General features: G+C 40.9%; 1 long non-coding RNA gene across 1 annotated transcript in view; it reads left to right on the top strand.

The window, feature by feature from the left end:
* The window catches only part of LOC114066337, an 18,834-nt gene extending 5,190 nt beyond the window's left edge, over positions 1–13,644 (top strand). Inside the window, exons 2-4 of the long non-coding RNA XR_003573164.1 lie at positions 7,860–7,960; positions 9,505–9,606; positions 13,377–13,644. This is a non-coding gene — a long non-coding RNA (uncharacterized LOC114066337). The remainder of the gene's footprint in view (positions 1–7,859; positions 7,961–9,504; positions 9,607–13,376) is intronic.
* The last annotated feature ends 2,764 nt before the right edge of the window (positions 13,645–16,408 follow it).

Genomic DNA, 16,408 nt, shown 5'->3' with positions numbered 1-16,408 from the left:
TTCTTATTCCTCAGTGGATCAGTTAACAAGCTTTAGTGTCAAGGACTCTCTTAGAGATTGGCCCATGGTTTTATAGCTTACATAATGAAAATACACTTAGTGAAACACGTGAGGAGATCTGCTAACCAGAAACTACCCTCTTTATAAAGCACTTCTAAAAGAAGAAACAATTTGGAAACACAAAAAGGAAGCATCAAGTCTGTTTTTCTCACGGGGAGACAGAGAGGGGTAGAGTGGCATTAAAAAAAAGGCATAGAGAAAACAGTAGCTGCCACAAAATCATAAAGGAGTCTGGCTGAGCTTAAAACTCATCTCAGATCTTGATTTCTGGCCTGATAGCTCAGCATCAGAACCTTCCCATCCATCATGAGAAACCTGAAATACAGTTTTGTACCATGTCCCTGGCCACAACATTCCTTAATGAGCTTGTCATCTTCCCTAAGGTTGGCATTTGTGTGAACCAAGCCCTGACACACACACACACAAGAGAAAAGTTCCTTTTCTGGCTTTGATAGGGGTTTTAGCTGGTAAGAACACTGCTGAGAAATCTTCAGTTCTGTGATGCAAAATGTGAATTGTAGGTGCAAAGTCTCTCTACGTGAATATACTGAGGTTAAGAGTTGTTATCCCATTGTAAGGGATTAATACCAAATGAACTGGAGGACTCAACAGGATGTTGGAATCCAGCATGTTCTTAGGAGTCAGATTAGGAAGTTACAGAGCCAGAAGTGAACCCGAGGCTCTGAGAGATGCCTTGAATTCTTTACAGTCCTTTTAAAATATTTTTTCCCCTTTGTAAATACAATAATTGTATTTCTGTAAGAAAATGGTATTGAATTCTCCAAAAGAGCTCTTTTTGATTTATGTTCTGTTTATGTTGTGTCTCTTCTAGCAGTAATATGGAAATATATAGGCCAAATATTTGAAACATGCCAGATTACTGAACGTTTTTACATGATAAAAACTTGGGGCAAGAGGGAAACAAACTGAAGAATTCTCAGGAGGTCATTAACATTTTAATCAAGTGAAAGTTGCTTTTCTCTTTGCAAAGATCATTTTTTGCTGGCTCCCTGATAATCTATGGAGACATGACGTGAAAATGGTACAAATCACCACCGTGCTTGGCTCTTCCTCTGAGTCTGCAGTCTGAATATCTGCACAATTCATGCTTAACTGAGCTACATTTAGGGAATCTGGGTTCAAAAACTGGTTCCAGTTTCAACTGAGGCTGGCATTGCTCAACTTGCATCTTCCAGAATTTATGTTTTTTCACCTCAGATGAAGTGTGTTGCTTCGGAGGTTTTACACCCCCAAAGTCCTCGGTGTTGTGCTCAAGTGTTGTGAGAGACCACGTGCACTCTTTCAGCATGTGGCACAATGCCATAGTGTCTGTGGCACTGTCCTGTTGCTGCATAAAAATGATCTCAGTCGGTAAAGAAGGAAATTGGGAAAATGTTTTGTGTAGCTGAGAATTTCAAATATTTCATTTGGCAGGTTTAGAAGACTTGTCTCCTAGCGAGAGCCACTTGAAATTAATGTTATGAGAATGGAGATTTTCAGCTCTTCCTTGATACTGAAAGCGTAGAAACCAAGATGTATTTCTTAAAAACACTCTGATATATGAATTTATAAAAATACCTAATGTTCAAACAAGACAGCATTCCAGGTTAGGGAATACTAGGGTTGCTATCTAAGGTTGCTTAAAGCAATTAAAAAAAAAAATATATATATATATCACTGCAAATTTTCATTTAAATCTATGGCTACTATTGCCATCTGCTTCCTTCTTCTGTTTTGCAAATGTATTTGTAATGTACTGTGTGTGCCACTGGGGAGAAAATATGGAGATCTTTCCATAGTTCAGCAACCACTATACTGTGGTTTATACACATTTCCTGTGCCAATACCATAAGGTGTATTGCTTGCCAAGGTTTAGAAGAATTTCAAAGGAGTTTTGTGTATGGATTAGTTCTGTCAGTCAGTTAAAGATATTGGCTTTTTTGTTGTTGTTGATACTGCAAGTAGGAGCAGATGTCCAGTGAGAAGCCCCCGAGACAACCATGGAATTCAGCAATAGACCTTGGAGCTTGAGTGAGAGAGAAAAGGACCTGCTAGCTCCACCAAGGTGAGACTGTGCCACATATGCCTGAGATCAGAAGCAATTCTGAAGCAAAAAGGCTGTTTATATGAGTTCCATTTGGGGACTGTACATCTGTCAGTCAGCTGATGGTAACAAGTGTGTTGCAAATGGGCTCATGAAGAGTTTGAATAGTTTGGAAAGTGTGTAGTTGTGTGATGTAAAGTTCCAAGCATTCCCCTCACCCTGTAGTCTGTATATCCCTCCACCAGGCATCATAAACTGCAGCACTAATGTGTAACAAAGGATTCAGTTTGCCCCAGCTCAAAAAGAGCTAAACTCTGTCCTTGTAGTACCTTTTAGTCGCCAAACCACAGCTAAAGCAGTGCAATGTCTAAGGAATATTTAATTATGCCAGTCTAAAAACGCCTTCTATCCTTGTTCTTAATATACTGGCTACATTCTACTGCTTCTTTGCTGGAAGTCAGTTGGACCAGGAGTTGCCAAACCTAATTTATCTGGGCACCATCCTGCCACAGCTCCAGGAATGGCTTTGTTGCAGGCTGCATCTTCCACTTTTACCTCCCCTGTCATCAGTTCCATGTCCCTGCCCTCACCAGTCCTGCCAAAGCAACAGCTCTCATCCTGGCAGAAGATTGACAAAGGCAGCTTCAAGCCTGAGCTCTAAACATACACTTGCAGTGGATGTTCTTGATGGAAATAAAGAATAGAGTTGAGTGAGGAGCAGTAAAAAGAGTTAGATTTGACTTTGAATTGCTGGTCTGGCATGGTGTGTCCTGGAATGCTGCCCTTCAGCCATCGGTCCCGTGGCTGCTCTCTCTGAGGCTGTGCTGGCCCAGGGATGGAGAGGAAAGACTTTCTGGTCCCTGGTTCTTCCAGGCAGGCACCATGAAAACCAAAGAGCATTCACAGGGGTGGGAGAAGGTTGCATGAAGAAGTAAATTGTTTTTAAAATGGACCCTTGGGCCCAGCCCAGACTCAAGGGTTGATTTCTGGGCTAGGAATGGCCATGACCAACACTGGTGACCAGCTCTGGCCCAGCATGGCTTGCCACTGTAGTCTCTGCCCGTGTTCTGATGGTCTTCTGGTCAATTCTCTTTGTACAATAACTTGTCTTCTAATAAGTGTCTTTTTTTCTAGTGTCTTTATGCATGAGAAAGAGTGGGGCTTGATTTGCCACGGATCAGTAAACCCCATTTTTGTTTGTTCTTTATCATTTGCTTAAATGTTCCTTTTTTTCCTACTCTACTTGCTTCAAATTTAAAGTGTAATATACCTCCATCTTTTTCTTTCTTTTTTTTTTTTTTTCTCTTTTCCTTTTCATTAAGGGCAAAAAGAATTTCCCCACATTGGTCCTAACAATAAGATCTCTAATAGACACTCTCAGGTTGTTGTGCAGACGGCCTCCAGCTTCATTTACTCTTTCATCCCCACCTGAGCCTGAGCATTATAAATATCCTACCTTTTCAGTGCAGCTGAATGAAAAATAATCTTGGTGTATTAAGGAGAGAGACAAGAAATAAAAGTTGCAGGGAAGGGAAGGGAGGATAGCTAAATGCAGAGAAGCAGGGAAAAGGAGAGAACAGCCAGATTGTAAGAGCCACTTCAGTCCAGCTCCCATATTTCCTCCTGGCAGCCAGCTGAAGCCGTGCAGTGGGCATGAGTGGAGGGGCAGACACAGCGTGCCCCCTCAGCAGTTGCAGCTTAAACAGCCAAATGTTTTTGCACGGATCCTGTGCTTCATTTTTCTGGCTCTGGGGCGATCCAGCTGCTACTTCCTCTTCCATCACTGACTCCAGCGCAGGTTGTGGTTGCAGGGGAGCCTTCCCCTTCCCTTTGTGCTTCTAAACGATGGCTCTACCGCTCCCTGTCGAGCTTTTCCCCTGCAGTGCTGTTGTTAAAGCTTGCTGTTGCCAAATTCTTTTTCAGCAGGTTGACTTTATGCCTGCACTTCTGAAATCCCCTTAAAGAACACGCCTCTTTTTCTGGGGCGCTGCTCGTGCAGTGACCAGCAGTGCAAGAGGTCAGGTTGCTTTGTCCTTTCAAGAACGTGCCTGGCTGGGGATCCCCGGTTTGAATGGGTTTTAGCACAGGTGTCTTCGTTGCCAACTGAAATGATCTTTCCACTCTCATCTGTTTAATGAACTTATAAGTCAGTACATGCAGCATTGCAGCCGCATTTTATTCATGTTTATGCCTCACAGAATGAAAGAGGGAGAGACAGATTTTCTAATTAAAAGAAAGACCGTATATTTGTCTGTTGCCAGAATGTTACATAAATGTGTTCTGCGTGCAGTTAGCCTCCTATATCAGCAGAATTTGATGAATCCCAATTTTCATTAGCTATCTTGACTGAGGATGGATTATTGCACATTTCCTGTAAGCAGCTTAATTTTTATTGTTATATGACTTTCCTTACTTAGCATAAAAAAATGAATAACTGAATAGCATTAGAAAGGCTGAGAACTCTCATCAGTAGCAGTGCAGGAGTATTTTTGATTCTAACATGACAAAGATGCCATCTATATGAAATCATGTGTAAATTTTCAGAATTTTTTCCATAAAACAAACTTTCTTCTAATCACTGGCTTCAAGAGCCACTACACTCTAGTAAGGGAGAAAAATCCTAAAGGCATAGTGGTTTCAGAGACAGATTTCTCTAGTAATAAGCCATTTACAAAAAAAGAAAAAAATTCATCAACAGTTTGCTGCTCTGCAGCAAAAGGAGGCATAACATAACCTCTGTGGTATTGATTTGCTGTTTGGATTACCCTAGAAGCCAAAATAATTCCTCTTAAAGCTGTTAAAAGACACTACCCTTGTCTTTAAACGTTGATCTAAGATTACAGATGTCCCAGAAGTTTTTCAGCTTGTAGCTGAACATTAAGCAAATAATTTACTGTGTGCGAAGTGTAATTATGAGCTAAAGAAAAAAAAAAATCTGTAAATAATTTCATCTGTTGAAATAGTTTTAGATGAGACCAAATAATTCAGGATGAGTAATGGCTAATTTTGGCCCTTGTTTTTCTTGTCATGGTATGCAAACACCCAGGTCATGGTTTAATTTAGTTTCATTAGCAGCATCTGATGAAGTTCATGAATGGTTTATTGATTTTCCATAGACAATACAGGGGAAGTGTTACTCTGTGTGTTGTCTGCAGACACCCCCTTGCTTGATGCTCTCAGAAACTGCATGCTGAGCAGGTAGATCTTTGAGCTGGCCTGGTGTAACTGTTCTTTTATTCTTATATGACTGTGAACACAGTGCATTAGACAGTGGTTAGATAAATGTGCCAGCATTTCTGATTCAAATACTCATGCATAGAGTTTTACAGGTTTTTTTCTGCAGGATGTCTTCTGCACAGGACATTGAAAGTTGCATTTTGTGAATTTTAGTAGTTGAATTAAATATACAGATTCTCTTCTTTTTTTAAATTTCCTTTCTTTAGTAAGAAAAGAAAAAGAACTACAATTCTCAGGGAGGCTTAAACTGTAGGGTATCCCTTCCCATTCCATTTCTAAGCATTCTGGCCAAAAAGAACCCCCAACTAAACTTGTTTGGATGGATGTGATAGTTTAAGCTTGTTTCAGAATGATAATCCTTGTGCCAAGTGAGCTGGATCCATGGATTTTCTCACTCAAAGAAAATCCATTTTCAGATGAGATAAATTTTCTCACTCTTCTTTGCAGGGAGTTCCTGTGAAGCTATTAAATAAGGTGTCCAATAGCAGCTTGTCACCAGGGAGAAAAGATAAATCAGAAATATGTTTGTCTTTAAAATATTTCAGTTCTTGGAGGGGCAGAATACAGAGATTCTGCCTTTTAATGAGCAATCCCTTATACCCATGTTGATTTTACTGATGTTAATAAAGCTCTGTTTGACATAAAAAGATCCATTTGCACATGTTTCTTTCCAAGGAATCTGTTTTAGAGCTGATTATTTCATTAGATTAGGGAGAAGGAAGGAAAAAAGAGTTATTGGTGGCTTATGGACCAGACCTGCTGTTCAGATAGTATCAAATTCACAAAATCTAATTTGAACAGATGTTGTCTGACTAGGACTGTGAAGGAATATTGTCAATTACTCCTTTTTCTGTGATTCTCTTATTTTCTTTTTTTTTTTTCTTTTCTTTGTTCAGCAAGTCCTCCAAGGGACATGCATTAACGTATTATCCTAATTACTCTCTCAGTCCCATGGGGATGTGGAGTTTGTCACTCTGTTGTACCCAGCCTTGCAGATGAACATGTAATGAAATTCCTAGGCTGTAATTCACAACTGAAGAAGGTTAAGATGTAGGACTGAAGTGCCCTTGGAGGCCGTATATTGCAGGCAGGGTGTCAAGAATAACGATCACAATCTGTACTCTGACATACACAATCTCTTATTGACTCAAATTAACGCTGGATTAAAGGCTGCCAGCGTGGTGGCAACAAACAACTGGAGCAATGAAATTATAGTCTGACTTCTTAAAAATATGGACTGTGGATTGTGCAAATAAATAAAAGGTAGGTAGGTAGGTAGTGTGTTTCTGTTGCACCCACCTTGGTCTGCGACTTATGTATCTAAGAATGTAATTTAGGCATTTGTTTTGCATATTTTGACTGAGTTCCACTCCTATTTTCTTGGCTCTGGCGCTGAACCCATCACACTGGCCCAGATCCACCAGTGAGTCTGAGAGTAGTTATGCTGAGCATTACTACCCTTAAATTTCAGGCAGCAGCTTCCAAATTCTTCAGATTCTTTCAAAAACCTCAAGAGGGTGCTGAAACTGCCTGCACAGTGCATGAGGGAGGGTACATGCCCCAAAAGCAAACTGGGGACACGTTTCAGATGGCCCACAGGTGACGCAGGAGGGTCCAACCGTGCACTTTGTGACCACAGGAAACAAAGCCCTGGTGTTGTATTTGCTTATGGATTTGTTTTCATTAGAGAATGTTTTACCTGGGCAGCATCTCAGGCAGGTGGTCTGTGGGTGCCAGCGCTGGGGAATCCTGAGATTGGTTCCCAGTGCCAAGGAGGTTGATATCTCCTGCTCCATGATGCATTGCAAGTTACCTCCAGGCAGAGAGCAGAGCCTCTCCTCAGGGAGATGTCTTTACCACTTGTCTACCACATAATTCTCCTGCCTGTGCACTCAGGGAATATTTTAGCTCCTCAAACCCCCAGTACTTCAAGGGGAGGACTACTTGTGGCTCAGCCCTTCTCTAGGGAGGGAGCTGTGAATGCTCCTGGGGCTGAGGATCAGGATTCAGGACTGCAAGAGGTCTGGCTTCCACTGCTTCTGAACTTTGTTTTTAGCATGGAGATCCCTGTAGCTGCCATGCAGTTGCATTTTAGGGCCTGGAGGAGTAGGTTTGCAGAGCAAAACTATTGGTGTGGAAGAGCCAGCAGTCATACAAGTTGAGAGGTTTTCCTCTCCTAGCTGGGAGATAAGACAGCTGCATGACTCCAGTAGTGCATGAAGATGCTTATGGTATGCCAGGTCCTTGAAAATTTAAACTGCACATCTGGATTTCACACAGAAATTGCTTGGCACAAGCGGCATCTTCAGTGCTCCTCTGGGGTGTGGTCCTTCCCTTATTCATACATTAGTTTGCTTGTCTATAAAGGGTGCATACAATGGTGTTCTCTTATTCTTCTCTTCGGGATCCCAGGAGCAGCCTAGAAGTGATATCAAGGTTATATAGACAAACAATTTTTATTTTTTCCCCGTCCTCTCACATGGAAGAATACTAAGGTTGGAGTTGTGTTCTTCTAAAGGTTCAGTATGGGAGATGAGCATCATTTCAGCAAGAAAATACAAACTGCTGGTGTCACCAAACAGTTTTCAACCGTGCAGTGTCTGCTGTGGCAGACTGCCAGTAAGTGATGACATTGGGTTGGCATGGTACTCCTGTCTCTGGCCTTTTCCCAGACCTGAATGCCTGCTGGGAATCCTCCTTTTTTTTTTTTTTTTTGCTGAGAACTTGACAATTAGGAAGGCATAGCCTGCTTCATTCCAATGGCTCAAAGAAGGATGAAGGAACACTGCCAATATTTCTTTCATCACAGATTCCCTCTTCTGCAGTGCAAACTAAAGGTTTAAATCTAATTCCTACACAGCTAAAACAGAAATAAAAAAAAAAAATTCTGAAACCAGCAATTCAGGAAAGTAGGAAATCAGGAACTCAGTTTTCTGGCATCCTGCCCCATCTGCTTCCCTCACCTGCAGTACCTGCTGTTTACCAGCCCTGTGCTCCCTTGCTCCTGATCCTGTGTCTGGATTAGGAATTGGAGTTTAACACTGATTAGCTTCTCCTGGCCTGCTATTTACTGAAAAAATCTGGAGAACAAACAACTCAGCCATACAGGAATGTAGCTGGTACAGTATCTCCATCTGTCTTGAGGTGCTGACCCCATGGCTCCAAGTAGCCTCCCCACAGGCAGCTACCTAGGAACTGTCTGGGTGGGAGCATGCAACTTCTAAAGCAGTGAATGAAAATAAATACAAGGGTTGATAAAAACATAATGGAGTCATTTAATAAAATTTTCAAATTTCTTCAAAGTAGACCCGGTCCTCCTCTATAATTTAAGCAATTGCCTTATTTAAGTATTTTTAGTCAGCCCTCCTTAATCTCCCCTCAGCTGCCCAAAGTCAGAGCCCAGGAGGTCATTTCATCACTCATATGAGAAAGATGTAACTGCAAATACTTTACCCCATGAACACACATGCAGGTACCTCATCCTCCCCTCATGTTCATTTTGGCTCTTGTACAGTAAAAAAAAACCTTGGCAAAAGGTTGGTGCATTTTGGTGGGGAGGATTCTGAGAAGCTGATGTGTGCACAGTTCTTATTGCTCATGAACTGCTGCAAAACTCAGTCTGTCTGCACTCTGAGCAAATAACTCCTTTTATCTGGCGGACTTTAAAAAATAGAGAAAGAGAGAAATAGAGGCCATCAGACTGTTCCCAAACAAGAACATCCAGGATAGTAACAAAAAATGTTGCTCCTGTGTTGCACAACCATTAGAATCGCTCACCATCAAAGGTCAAAAGCATTAACCATGTTGGTAACATTTATAAATAGACTCTCTATGGAGCTTTACCTTAAGTGGAATGGATAAACACTTTGACTCAGGAAGACCAATTAGAACCAGTAGGATCTTTTAATTTAATAGCTGCATTAAGCAAGATGCATGAATGTTGGTACACACAGACAGAGAACATTTTCACTGCTTATGGAGTCTGAAATAGAATGCAATTTCAACTTGACTCACAGAAAGCCACAGTACAGCTGGTCCTGTGTGGCTGTGTAAGAGAAGGAAAGTGGGGAAAGTTTTTTTTTTTTTTTTTTCTAGCCCCATGTGACAAATAATGCACCTTTTGCCATCATTAATGTGTAGAGGCACGGTCTTTGTATCCACAGGGGTAAAGTGACCCAGAAAGTGGATGGGAGCTTAGACCCCCTGCACAAATGGCAACCACCGGTGGGGTCCAGACTGCATTGCCCCGGGAATTGAGGATGCAGGTATTTTTAGCACACCATTTGTAATGTTTAACATTACATACTGGTTAAAGATGTTTGCTGAGTACTCAAAACCCAGGAAATGTTACAATTAAGTGTAATTTGGGCATTTTAATTTGTACCAGTTTGCCCTTGCCTAATATGTATGAGTGGTTAAGAGTATATGCAATATTTTTCACAAGCACATAGGTTGGTCTGTGTTTGAACTGGTTACTGCCCAGTGGGAAAAGTCTAACAGGTAAAACCTGGTCACTAGGATTATTTACTTTCAAATCCACATAGTGATCAGGGTATCAGCTCTTTCAGGGAATCAGATGCTGGTATCTCCTTACTGAGAGCAGGCAGGAGGTCAGTGGCTCTGTTCTGTGCTAGCCAGACCATTGTTTGTCTTACTGGGATTGCAGGTAGAAAGGCCACAATCAGAATTGTCTCTGCAAAAGTGTCCTAATTTTGTTTTCAGTTTCTTCATTGTGGTGAGGAAAAGTAATATAACCTTATGGTCCTGAAAGTTCTTGTTCTCAGTCTCCTCTTAAAGGCTTTTGGTGAGAAATCCTGTGATGAAGATGCAGAATCACTCCTGGTTCTGCACTCTTGCTCTCCGCTGTTAAATGGTGGTATGAAGAGGCTTCTTAGAGAGATGTTGGAGGCACTGGGGATTTTTGTTAGTGTGAAGAACAGGAAATATGCTATAAATACAAAGATAAAATTGTAAAAAAGCAAAAAATGTTGAGGTAAATTTCATTTTTTCCCCTTAGTTCCTCTAATTCCAGTGACATGAGTTAGGTCAGTGAAAGTGATAAGAAATTAGGAAATGATAGTTCAATGGCAGACGCCGACGTGATGCCAGCAGCTGATTTGCCTTCATTTGCTTAAACATTCCTCTTGTAGACAAGCAAGTGCAAACAGAATTTAAAAATAATCACACCAGGAGCACGGTGATGCCTTTTTGATTACTGGAGAGGAAGCACAGTGGGTTATCAGGTGTGAAACCTTTCGAGCTTATTCGTGGAGCAGGTGTTTCCAGCCTATTTGTATACAAACCAGCGTCTCCCCTCAGGGACTTGGATTTACTCAGAGCTGTCAGGTGTCTCTCTGCAGTCTTCTGCATTTCTACCATTTGCTGCCTCCCTCTGTCCCCCCAAAACCAAGGACATCGCTCCCCACAGCAACACTTTCTAGACTGCTGGTTGTGTTTCACACCTTCTGAGATATGTGCTGGATTGGAAGGTAGGGCTGTGATGGACTGCATATCTACTTTGCATCTACCTCTACCATCCTGCACTCTCTTGGTTTTACCTCTTTTCACTACTGCTGGGTAACCTTGTCCACAAGAAAGAGGCAAGAGTAAACATATTGAGAACTAAAACTTACAGATAAATAAATACAAACTCTTTCAATGGGGTCTCCTAATCATCCTGATAGAATTTCATATACACTACAGTCTTTCAGATGCTAAGTGGTCTTGAGAGCTGATGATCAGTTAGTAAAAATGCACCTGAAACTCCAAAATCTACTTTCACTCAGGATAGCTTTACTGCATTTTTTCTTTGTATCACATTCTGATTCACTGATCACTTTGATGAACGGTGGTTTTTTCTATTCACAAGCTTTTCTGGTTTTCACTCTCCTCACTTTCTAGTCATTTTCCCTGCTTTCATTTAATTTCTTTCAGCTACTTCCTACCCAGATGGCCTAATCATTTTTTTTGTTTGTTTTTTTTTTAGTATTACTAAAACTACCTCACAATTATGGTATTTTGCTTTTCTTTCACAAATACCAAGGGGTAAGTTCCTCTTCTCTTGCACTTTTTCTCTCCTTTGAAGGTTCTTGATTCGCTGGAGTGGTGTCATAATCTTGCAGGCAAATCACCCTCATTTGCCCACCTGTTTTGATGCAATTGCAGAATTAAAACAGACAGGACTTAACTGATTGTCCCTATTTATTTTTCAACCCTAGAACAGACTTTAAACATAGATGATAGAGTACTGCCTAGAGCCAGTGTCTGTGAGTATGTAAGCCATTTTAAGAAGGATAATGAGTTCTAAGAATTTCTGTTATAATTCCTTTTTAGCCTAAGCTTTCAAAACAGCTCATCATTTTGTCTGCCAGACTCGAGAAAACTAAGAGTACTGTGATTTTCTAGGGAACGTGAAGCACCTCTATTGTGAAAAGAGACTTGTTTACATATTACTTAAGACAGGTGCTTCAAGAATTGAATTGGTATTTGAATCACCAGGCCATTTTAAAAACATAGCCCTCCCCCCCAGCATTCTGCATTGTCTGTGTTTGAAATTTAAAAGTGATTCTCCAAGAGTTACTTGGTTACTTACACAGCTGAAACAGGCAACAAAATGTTCAACCCAAACTGATGAGCCCAAATTTGTCTCCTAAACAACTGAGAGAATGAATTAAGGAGGGATATAATCTTCTAAATTACATCTATTACAATATAATAATGCAATATGCCAGAAGGAGTATGAGACTCTCATAAAGGCTCTTAATTTAAATTTGCTTTGAATTGGCAAGACACACAGAAACCCAACATACTCGATTTAACTCATTTAAACAATGTCAGCATTTAATTAGACTATAAGGATAAAGTGATGGGATGTTACAGTCCAGATTTCCATGACATCTTACTACTTTAGGGGCAAGAACTTATAGCACTTGGTACATAAAATAAGACACTAAATTTAAAATATAACCCCATGCATATTAGCATCATTAAAAATGCCAAACTTCACAATGCAATTATCAAGTAATAGCAATGCCATGCATCTGTAATGCTAGAATTTCCTTAAAGCACATTAAGGACATGCAACACTCAGCAGATTCCTAACTACTACTTAATTACCCTTTCCACTTACTGCTGCAAAGATGCAGCCTATGGAAAAGATACACATTTGCCTAACCCAAAGAAGGATTAGGAGATTCTCTTTTGTAGCTCTAGTACAGATAGCCTTTTAGTATCTACTGTGTACCTTGCTCCCTGAGCAACTAATGAAACCATCTGTAAATCTAAACTTCAAAACTGTCATTGGAATACTTTAGTTAGCCTCGAGGACTCCCCACTGCATGAATCTCTGTTGCCCTTGTGCAAAGCTCAGCAGTGTAGGAGTTCCAGAGTGCTCCTTAAAAGTCCTTGTACTCATCAGCCTGTTGCTATTCAAAATGAAGACCAACCTTTAACACATCACTCCTTTCGACAGCATCCCCTGTATTATCAGTGTAGCAGTTCTTAGGAAGACAGTTCATGTTTTCATGCTACTCCAGCCCCTTTCATGTAACTATCGTAGGGTTTAGAGTACATTTAGAGGCTGACTTCCTTCCTCTTAAAGCTTTTACAAAGTTGTATGTTTGAATCTTGTGATTTATGTTTTTCTCTCTGTCTTCAGTGAAAACAAAAGAAAATTTGACACTTTGCTTATATAGCCTTTAAGATCAGAAATAGCTACCTGAGTTAAGGTCAGTTTAGGCTGTCTCTCTGGTCTGAGATACTTTTCATTGTCGAATACTTCACACAGTGCTGTCGTACCACATGGCTCCAGAGGGGGTGGGAGATGGGGAGGAAGGAGTCCTGAGAAACTGCATCTGCAATTACTTTGCGCAGTACCTTCTCCCTTTGATGTCCTTGGACACTTTGTAGGCTACCTGTGAATAGCTTGCCTTGTGTTGTGTGCCTGGTGTCGTTACCTGGTCAGGAGATTTGGGATGTCTGGGTCTCATTCCTTGCACAGGGAACATCCTGGTTGAATTCAGGTGTGAGCTTTCAGGGCCCCCAGGTGATGGTAGCCGAGCCTTCTCTTGAGACAAGCCTGGTAGTAATCACTGAAGACTTGCTTTCAGCTTCTCTTATCCTCAATTTGAATGTCTTCACATCTGTGCTGATTATAAGATTATAAAGCCCTTACTCTGGGAAGACTAAAGAGAAATAAAAAATAATAGGGGAAAAAAAAAAAAAGAAAACCTTTACAAAGGAACAACACACCAGCAACAGCAATAGAGGAACACTTCTGAGGGGAAATGTTTTTTCTTTAAGAAAAGGATAATGGCATCTGGAGAATGGGATTTACCACAAAAACTCACTCCCTCTGAACACTTCTTAAACTAGATGTGTGTCTTTTCCATACTGTCTCCACTTTGAACAGAGACAGGCAAGAGTAGGAGGTTGAGTTACTTCCTTCAGCACCAGCCCAGAGACTCTCTGAGTTGTGCTGGTCTCAGCTCCTGGAGCACTCTGTTCTCTCAGGGAAGGTGTGAGGCATTACTTCCAAGACACAGGTGGCTTATGTCTAGTTGCTGGATTTTTTTCTTTTACCACAAATCCTGCAGAGAAGGTGCTGAAAAGCCTATGCAGGTCCAAAACATAGTGACAGTACTAAAGGTTCAGAGCCTGCAACAAGTGGGACCTTCCAGTGCAGGTACCTGGAACTGGCACCACGAATGATAATGGAAGAAAAAAATTCTTCAAAGAGCAGGAGTTCATTTAATTTTCCTTTACATTCACTGGACTGAAGAATACAATTAACAGCTGCTTCACTGGAAGGAGTTTTCACCCAGTTATTTCTTTCATCTCAGACTTTCACTCATTCAATAATTATTTTTACATGCTGACTTTCACATCATCAACTATTCTTCCCAACTTTGCACCATAGCAACAAAGGAATTACAGTAAAGTCAAGTCATTGATTTTTACTGTTTTCTTGCTACATGCTTACGTTTTTTATAAGTGCAGTAATGTCCCCTGCCATGCTGAGATGTGTTCTACATCTTTCATAGGACAATGTGCTTACCTGATCAAATCCATCAGCCAGGTAAGCCAAATGACACATCTATTGCTGTTCAGAAAATAGATTCTGCATTGAATTGACTACTAGAAAAGCAAATCTCCATTATTTCAAAGAGCAGTAAGATTGCCCTCAGTACTCATTTCCTACCAGTGTGGGACAGATAAAGCATTGAAGTGGAAGTAGGAAATCTATTGAATGGCTCATTGACTTTGGACAATTTGGAATGTTTTACCTTGTGCTTCTTGACTGTGTGTCTACTTCTGCACCATAATAACTCTGTGGAGGAGAAACCACTTTTGCACTTGTTTGTACAACCTCTGTTTTGCTTGGAGTCTCCAGGTAACTTGAAATATGCCTCACCATAAACAAAGCTGTGCAACATTGCAGCTCCCACCTGTTTCGCTCCAAATTGCACAAGAGTAAATAACTTTGCTTTATAGCAAATGCAGTCCCGTGGTTTGGATTAAAATGATATGCAGTTCCCGTTGTGGTACCATGAGGCCTCAAAACCTATTTCCTTGGGAACTACTTCTTTAAGCCTTCTAAAGCAAAAAATGATTCAGTTCAGCCTATGAGCTCAAAGTCGACCAAATGTGAATGTGAATTAGTCCAGTCCAAACGAGCTGACCAAATGTGGTAATATTAAGGTGGGTAAATAGCTGGTATGTGGATAAAGTTGGTGGAGTAATGTTGGTGAGCTGAGAATTCACCTAAATAGTCACCAGAGGGATGAAAGCTTAAGCTCTTCAATCCATCATTCCATCTTCATGTTCAGAGAACAGCAGTACCTCTGGAGAGTGCCAGAGGACAGAGAGCTCTCATATCAAAAGTACAGCACAACAGGGTGCAACACCCTTCTCTGAAACCATGTCCTGACTGCACTGGGCAGCTGACAGGGATCCACATGTCACCACCCTCTCTGTTGGCTTTATGCTCAGTGCCAGACCATGAGACTTGAAGTCCTGATCTCACTTTTTCTGTCCCCAACTCCCCCCTCTTTTTTTTTCTCCTATTTCCCAGTATAATGTGTATTTCTTCCCTTCTCTTCCTCTCCTTTTGCTCTTGTTCAAGAACTCAGCTTTGGTAGCCAGGGTTGGTTGGTTTTGCCCAAGCAAAGTTTCAGATAGCCTGATTTGTGGAGGTGTGTCAGATCTACCCACAACAGGTAAGACCTAGTGCTGGGAACTTGCCTCTCTTTGATAGCGAGAGACAGCCTTGGAGACTAAACTGCGTTTTTTAAATCTCTTTAGTTTTTTTTATTTTCTGCCACTTTCAAACTTGCTTTGTCTTGGTAAAAGAAGATCAAGGTTCACCAGAAACAGCAGCAGGAACAATAGTTACAGCTCACTTCAGCACCTGTTTTTCTTTGCCATCAAAAGGCACTTTAGTTATTTCCCTTGTTAGCACCCTCTGATAGATTTGCCAAACAGCATGCTTTGTGTGTTATAACTCTGGTGACAAAAGAGAAAGGAAATAACAGAGGCTGAAAAAAAAGTATTTAGTTCTGTATAATCCATGTGTTTTCTTTCTTTTTTTTTTTTTTTGTCCTGCCCTTGCAATAATCAGTTATGAAAATTATCATGTGGTTGTTTTCCATGTGATTAAGGAAGCTCTTGGAACCCTAAACCAATGCAAAAATGTAATGTGAGTTGGTCCAAAAGTATCATTCACTGTATGCTTGAAGAGTCCTGGCACAGGGGAGCCCACCTGGCTGTGGCCTTTCACAAAGTTTCTTTATGCAAATTACATAGCGAGTTTAATTTGCACGTCGGGAGAAATTTGCATAGAATCGTAAATAAATACTTCAGCATTCCTTGCTCTGAACATTGGGGTTGAATATCCAGCTTGAGCAGAATTTGTTGCATGTATTTGCAGTACGTGTTTGAAGATGTCACCGTTGCTGGTGATTAGGGCAAGAGATGATAAAGTTTTATGGCTTCCTCAGACACAGAGTATTCCTCTGGGCTCTGGGAGGATAAATGAACTGTCAATATATACTGAACATATGAATTCAT

This window comes from Empidonax traillii, unplaced genomic scaffold, assembly GCF_003031625.1.
Source record: "Empidonax traillii isolate 1590-97213 ecotype Southwest subspecies unplaced genomic scaffold, ASM303162v1 scaffold757:size522588, whole genome shotgun sequence".
Classification (NCBI taxonomy): domain Eukaryota; kingdom Metazoa; phylum Chordata; class Aves; order Passeriformes; family Tyrannidae; genus Empidonax; species Empidonax traillii.
Note: the sequence above shows the minus strand (reverse complement) of the source record. Positions and strands in the feature narration are given on the sequence as shown.